The sequence below is a fragment of the Triticum dicoccoides genome, chromosome 7A (genome assembly GCF_002162155.2).
Source record: "Triticum dicoccoides isolate Atlit2015 ecotype Zavitan chromosome 7A, WEW_v2.0, whole genome shotgun sequence".
Lineage (NCBI taxonomy): Eukaryota > Viridiplantae > Streptophyta > Magnoliopsida > Poales > Poaceae > Triticum > Triticum dicoccoides.
This window is the reverse complement of record NC_041392.1, coordinates 465,146,416-465,154,644: the sequence shown is the minus strand read 5'-3', so window position 1 is coordinate 465,154,644 and position 8,229 is coordinate 465,146,416.

Sequence of the window (8,229 nt, the reverse complement as noted above, 5' to 3'; positions counted from 1 at the left end):
ATTCATGCATATAGCATATCAAAATGTTCATCTCAGAGAGTACATCATTTCATTCCATTGCATAATTTTCATTTGAGCTCATCTTGATGCCCGAAATGCTGTTAGAAGAGGGCTACTTGAGTTAATTGTCAGATCTGCTACTCTGTTTAGCACTTTTGTCATTTTTGCCATGATTAATGTGTGCATGATATGCCCTTATGCTCTACATGTGTTTTGTTAAGGGTTTTGTCATCTTTCCAGAGGTGCAACCCATGTATTTTTAGGATGTGTGTGGTGACTAGTGCAAGCTTGCAAAGTGGTGCACTTAGTAATTCTGTTTTCAGGGACTTAGTAATATCACTAAGTCATGGATCTGTTTATCTCATGATGCCACTTGCTCTTGTTGTTTCCTAGTGATCCATGCCTCTTTTGAGGATGCTCAGTAAGGATGTTTTGTTAATATTGTAGTTCTCTATCCATCCATGTCCTTGTTTGTAATTATGGGGCACCCTAGCTTGAGTCAATCGAGCTCTACTTTTGCTACTTCGTGAATCTGGGCAGATTGTCAACTTGTTTGCAATTTTGCCGGTGATGTTGTAGTTGATCCATTCATGCTATGCTATTGTTCTTACCATGTCTAGCTTGAATTTTGTTCCTTCTTGATGGGTGTATGCTTGTATATCCATGACTTGCACCGTAGTGAGTGCATCGAGCTCGTAAACATGCCTACTTGAGTTATATTTCAGCATGTGTCAGTTTTTCACTAAGTCTGAAAACTGATTATGTTTTTGCTATGTTCACATGCTTGAAATTGTATTTTCTGGTCCTTTTTGGCTCAAGGTCACTAAGGGACTTTTGTTAAGCTCTTTGAGTAGCTCCATGCCATGCTTTACTTTGCCATGTTCAGATCCTGTAGCATGTAGTTTTGTTGCTCCGAAGAGGGCTACCTGATCTGAAATTCCAGACAAGTGTTAATTTCACTAAGTCTGAGATCTGTTTGCCATATGCATTTTTGCCATGCTTGTTTGAACCTGTTACTGGATGAATTGGCCGTAGCTCAGTGCTAGACTTTTGTTAAGCATCTTGTGTGCATCCCTACCATGTATTTTTTTGTTGTCATATTTGGGTGCTGTAGCACGTTCATTTCATTGCATTTAGATGCCTACTTGCTGTAAATCGCAGACCGGTGTCATTTTTGAATCGCTCGCCATTTCCAAACCGTAACTCCGATTCCGGCGTTCTTTATATCGTTTTCAAGCGATTTCATCCCATCTTTCCAGTGGCACACTTGGATTTCCAAGATGAGGCCAGGTTCATGATTTCACTGGCATATCTTGCATTTTGCATCCCGCATCGCATCCCGCATAGCATATCATCTTTGCATTGTGTTGTTTGAGTTTGCACGTGGTTGATTGTGTCCTTGTTGCTTGTTTGTCTTGTTTGGGTAGAGCCGGGAGACGAGTTCGCTAATGAGGAGCCCGTTGAGTTTTCTTTCGAGGATCCAGTCAACTCTGACAACTGTGCAGGCAAGATGATCATACCCTCGAAATCACTACTATCTTTGTTATGCTAGTTTCTCGCTCTTTGCTATGCCATTGCTATGATGCCTACCACTTGCTTTCAAGCCTCCCAAATTGCCATGTCAAACCTCTAACCCACCATGTCCTAGCACACTGTTGATTGGCTATGTTACCGCTTTGCTCAGCCCCTCTTATAGCGTTGCTAGTTGCAGGTGAAGATTGAAGGCCGTTCCTTGCTGGAATATTTATTTACTTGTTGGGATATCATTATATTATCTTGTTATCTTAATGCATCTATACACTTGGTAAAGGGTGGAAGGCTCGGCCTCTCGCCTAGTGTTTTGTTCCACTCTTACCGCCCTAGTTTCCGTCATATCGGTGTTATGTTCCCGGATTTTGCGTTCCTTACGCGGTTAGGTTATAATGGGAACCCCTTGATAGTTCACCTCGATTAAAGCTTTTCCAGCAATGCCCAACCTTGGTCTTATCATTTGCCACCTAGCCTATTTTTCCCTTGGGTTTCCGGAGCCCGAGGGTCATCTTATTTTAAACCCCCCCGGGCCAGTGCTCCTCTGAGTGTTGGTCCAAACTAGAGTCCTGTGCAGCGCCCCCTCGGGGAAACTCGAGGTTTGGTTTTTAGTTGTATGGAGAGCTCATCTGAGTGTGCCCTGAGAACGAGATATGTGCAGCTCCTATCGGGATTTGTCGGCACATTCGGGCGGTATTGCTGGTCTTGTTTTAACTTGTCGAAGTGTCTTGAATTACCGAGATACCGAGCCTGATCAGAACGTCTTGGGAGGAGGTCTATTCCTTCGTTGACCGTGAGAGCTTGTCATGGGCTGAGTTGGGACTCCCCTGCAGGGATTGAACTTTCGAAAGCCGTGCCCGCGGTTATGGGCAGATGGAAATTTGTTAATGTCCGGTTGTAGATAACTTGAACCTTAACTTAATTAAAATGAATCAACTGAGTGTGTTACCATGATGGCCTCTTCTCGGCAGAGTCCGGGAAGTGAACACGGTGTTGGAGTAATGTTTGCACAGGTTGCTCTCTAGTTTCCCGCTCGTGCTTTGCCTCCTCTTCTCGCTCTCTTTTACGAATAAGTTAGCCACCATATTTGCTAGTCGCTTGCTGCAGCTCCACATATATATTATCTTGCCATACCTATAAGATTAAATAGTCTTGATTGCGAGGGTGCGAGATTGCTGAGTCCCTGTGGCTCACAGATTACTATTACATCAGATGCAGGGCCTGATGATTCCGCTCCAGGAGACGCACTTGAGCTCAAGTGGGAGTTCGACGAAGACTCTCAACGTTACTATGTTTCCTTTCCCGATGATCAGTAATGGTGCCCTGTTGGGGGTGAACGGGACCGTTGTCGCATGTTGGGTTCTTTTTTATTTTGGCGCCGTAGTCGGGCCATGAGTGTTTGGATGATGTAATGTTATTTATGTACTTGATTGGTGTGGCGAGTGTAAGCCAACTATGTATCTCCCCTTATGATTCATATTACATGGGATGTTGTGAAGATTGCCTAACTTGCGACATATGCCTTCAATGCGATTATGCCTCTAAGTCGTGCCTCGACACGTGGGAGATATAGTCGCATCGAGGGTGTTACAAGTTGGTAATCAGAGCCTTCCTCGACCTTAGGAGCCCCATTGCTTGATCGTTTTTAGCGGCCGAGTTGTGTCTAGAAAAATGTTTTGAGTCATTTAGAAATTATATATCGGAGAGTTTCGGAATTATTTTTACTCCCCAGTCTCCTCATCGCTATGGTAAGGCATCCTGACATAGAGTTTTGACTCTTCTCTTCTCAAATTTCACTAAAAAAAATTTAAGATCACGCAGGTATCTTGGAATCGTTCCGATAGTTTTATGATGAGAACATTGTCTTGGTGCCTCCTGTCAGGGGTTTAGTGGAAGTGTCCCGGGGAGTTGAGCTCTGAGGTGTTGTCATCATAATTTTATCATTTCAGTTCTGGAATACCTGAGTTTAGTACGCCGACATCGAAAATCTCTTTTATGCAGTTCGTTGGTGAGATAACCTCGACGCCACCCAGTACTGGGGCGGGAGTTCGGGAGTATCGCCATAACTTGTATAACGGATGCTTTTCGAAGGTTGAGGTACATGGTTTCCGAAGGTTTCTTGGTTATGTGTTGAATGATGGATACAGCTGGATGTAGGATTTGCTAGTTTGGGTGAGATATTATGCTTCCCCTGTATCCCCAACACCTGATTGCATAACCGGAAAGGTTCGGGAGTTTCATAGGTGGGAATTCTAGTAGCTCTAGTTCTTCTTCCACGGATATTGGTTTGAGATTGGGATTTCTTACCGATTATTCGTTCTTGATCCGTACCTTGTTGATTTATTTCTCTACCTTAATTCTACGTGGCTTCTCAATTTATGGATATGTGACCATTTCAAGAGGAATGCATTCGTTCATTTTGTTCGGATGTGAAGACTATATGTTGCAATTTAAATTCCCTTGGATTCAGCTTCAATAATTGTTTGTCTATGTGCTAATGGTGGTCAACCTCTTCAAGATGGATCCTCCAACGCGCACGACTCCGAATCCTGATCCGCCACCACCTCCACCTCCTCCGGAGGCATGGCAAGCTGTGATGGCCGCAACCAATGCAAACACACAGTTGATCATGCAAATTCTTCAAGAGCGCAATCAAGGCAACCAAGGGAATCAAGGCAGCAATCAGAATCACTTTGCTACACTCAACCAGTTCCTTGCTAACGGGCTAAAGACTTTCAGCAATTGTGTTGAGGCAACCGATGCTGACGATTGGCTTGTGGATCTGTGCAAGCATTTCGAGTGGAGTAATGTCAGGCCTCAGGACTTTGTTAAGTTCGCTTCCTTCCAACTCAAAGATCAAGCTGCAGAATGGTTCCAGTAGTACAAGGATTCCAGAGGTGGACGTGTTATCACTTGGGATGATTTCCGTCGAGATTTCCGAGCTCATCATATTCCTCAGAGCGTGGTTGAAAGTAAGCATGAGGAATTCTGCAATCTGAAGCAAGGCTCTTTGTCTGTCTATGACTACAACAAGTTGTTCCAGAAGCTCGCCCCCTTTGCCAAGCAGGACGTCCCTGATGAGAAGAGCATGATATACCAGTTTAGGGGTGGTCTCAAAGAAGAAATTCAGTTAGCTCTTGTTCTCTTCGAGCCCTTGAGATACGATGAGTTCTACAACATGGCACTGAAGCAAGAGGCTGCTCAGTTGAAGTGTGATGCTTCCAAGAAGCGAGTCAGAGATGTTACTCGTTCTTCCTCTACTCAAGTGGCCAAGCTGCAGAAGTATTGGCTTCCTCCTCCTCCGTTCCGTCAGCCGTATCAGCAGAAGAGCAAAGGTGGCAGTGGTTCTTCCCACCCACCCAACCCTGACTTTCAGAACAAGACTTCGTCTCAAGCTCCAAGATCGAGTGCTCCGTATCACCGTCCGCTTTTAGAGGTCACGTGCAACAAGTGCCAACAGAAGGGTCACTATGCCAACAAGTGTTTCAACCAGAGGCGTCTTCCTCTTCCTCCTCCTGTCAGATCGGCAAGTACAGATGTGGTCAAGCATAACCCCAAACACGCCAAGGTCAACTTGATGAATGCAGCTCAGGCAGAGGACTCGTCAGATGTGATCATGGGTAACCTTCCTGTTAATGATATTCCTGCAAAAGTTCTTTTTGACACTGGTGCATCGCATTGCTTCATTTCCAAACCTTTTGCATCAAAGTATGGGTGCGATTATCAGTATTTGCAAAATTCCTTGCAAATTGTGTCACCGGGCAAGCAAATGACAGCTAATTTCTGCGTTCCGGATCTTACAATCACTTTGGGTGACTATAAGTTTCTCTCTTCTCCGGTGGTTCTTGGTAACTCGGATATTGATCTTATTCTCGGAATTGATTGGCTTTCTAAGCACAAGGCACATCTTGATTGTGCTATCAGGCAGATTCAATTGACTCATTCATCTGAGGATGTAATTGTCTTTGCCGCGCGGGATAATACCATCCGTCTGTTTTCTCTCAATGAGAAGGGTGAACTCGATGCCATCTCTCAAATTCCAGTCGTTTGCGAATATCAAGACATCTTTCCAGAAGAGCTTCCAGGAATGCCTCCTCACCGGCCAGTTGAATTCGTTATTGATCTTGAGCCTAGCACAGAACCTGTGTGCAAACGTCCTTACAAGCTCGGACCTGAAGAGTTGAAGGAGCTGAAGAAGCAACTTGATATTCAAGAGAAAATGGGTCTCATCCAGCCTAGTTCTTCTCCGTGGGGTTGTGGTGTTCTTTTTGTGAAGAAGAAGGATGGAACGGACCGACTTTGTGTTGATTACCGTCCAGTGAACAAGAAGACCATCAAGAACAAATACCCACTTCCCAACATCAATGAGTTGTTCGAACAACTAAAAGGTGCCCAAGTATTCTCCAAGCTTGATCTCTGTATGGGTTATTATCAGATTCGTATCCGTGAGCAAGATATTCCCAAGACGGCTTTCAGGACAAGCTTTAGTTCATATGAATACACTGTCATGTCTTTTGGCCTCGTCAACGCTCCTCCGACGTTCTCTCGCATGATGAACTTCATCTTCAATGCCTACACCAATGACTTCGTTTTGGTCTATCTCGACGACATTCTTGTTTTCTCCAAGAACAAGGAAGATCATGCCAAGCACTTGCGTTTGGTTCTTGAAAAGCTCAGGGAACATCAATTCTACGCCAAGTTCTCCAAGTGTGAATTTTGGCTTGATGAGGTTCTTTATCTTGGTCATATCATCTCTGCCAAGGGCATTGCCGTGAATCCTGAGAAGGTGTCTGCAATTTTGAATTGGGAACCTCCTCAGAATGTGAAGCAACTCCGTAGCTTCCTCGGTCTTGCAAGCTATTGCCAAAGATTCGTTGAAAACTTTTCTAAGATCGCGAAGCCTCTCTCAAATCTTCTTCAGAAGCACGTCAAGTACGTTTGGTCTCCGGAGTGTGATATTGCTTTCAACACTTTGAAAGAGAAATTGATCACTGCTCCAGTTCTGACTCCGCCTGATGAATCCAAGTCATACGAGGTCTTTTGTGATGCCTCTCTCCAAGGTCTTGGTGCAGTTTTGATGCAAGAGAAGAAAGTTGTTGCTTATACATCTCGCCAGTTGAAGCCTAATGAGAAGAACTACCCCACTCATGATCTCGAGTTGGCGGAAGTTGTGCATGCTCTTTTGACTTGGAGACATCTTCTATTGGGAAGAAAAGTGGATATTTTCACTGATCACAAGAGTCTCAAGTACATCTTCACTCAGCCTAATCTCAACCTCAGGCAAACTCGATGGGTCGAAATGATTCAAGAGTATAATCCAAGTATTGAGTATACTCCAGGCAAGGCTAATGTGATTGCTGACGCATTGAGCAGGAAAGCTTACTGCAACAGTCTGATTCTCAAGCCTTATCAACCCGAGCTTTGTGAAGCTTTCCGCAAACTTAATCTGCAAGTTGTTCCTCAAGGTTTCCTCGCCAACCTTCTAGTCTCTCCTACCTTGGAAGACCAGATTCACCAAGCCCAGCTTCTTGATGCTATGGTGAAAAAGGTGAAGATTGGGATTGCCAAGATCCAGTCCAAGTACAAGTGCTACCGCCTTGATGACAAGGACACTCTCTTCTTCGAGGATCGTATTGTTGTACCCAAAGGTGACCTTCGTAAAGTGATCATGAACGAGGCTCACAATTCTCTCCTCTCCATCCACCCTGGGAGCACGAAGATGTATCAGGACCTTAAGCAGGCTTATTGGTGGACTCGAATGAAGCGCGAGATCGCTCAATTCGTGAATGAATGTGATGTCTGCAGAAGAGTGAAGGCAGAACACCAAAGGCCAGCAGGTCTCCTCCAACCTCTTGCCATTCCAGAATGGAAGTTTGACCACATTGAAATGGACTTCGTGACTGGGTTTCCAAAGTCCAAGCGTGGCAATGATGCTATATTCGTTGTCATCGACAAACTCACCAAAGTGGCTCACTTTCTGCCTATCAAAGAGTCGATCACTGCAGCTCAATTGGCGGAACTCTATACCTCTCGTATTGTCTCTCTGCACGGTATTCCACAAGTGATCTCTTCAGACCGTGGCAGCATCTTTACCTCCAAGTTTTGGGATTCTTTTCAGAAGGCCATGGGCACCAACATCCGCTTCAGCACAGCTTTCCATCCTCAAACTAGCGGTCAAGTCGAGCGTGTCAACCAGATTCTTGAAGATATGCTTAGGGCTTGTGTGATCTCCTTCGGCATGAAGTGGGAGGATTGTCTTCCTTATGCTGAATTCTCCTACAACAACAATTTTCAAGCAAGTTCGGGCAAGGCCCCTTTTGAAATTCTGTATGGCAGGAAGTGCCGTACCCCTCTCAACTGGTCTGAAACTGGTGAACGTCAGCTTTTGGGTAATGACTTAATCACAGAGGCAGAAGAAATGTGCAAAGTCATTCGAGATAACCTCAAAGCATCCCAATCCCGTCAGAAGAGCTACTATGATAGTAAGCACCGTGATTTGACTTTCGAGATCGGAGATCATGTTTACCTCCGCGTCTCTCCTATGAAAGGTACTCTTCACTTCGGTATCAAAGGGAAGCTTGCCCCGAGATACGTGGGACCTTTCAAGATTGTCAGCAAGAGAGGCGACCTCGCCTATCAACTCAAGCTTCCTTCAAACTTTGCAAATGTTCATGACGTGTTCCATGTCTCTCAGCTTCGAAA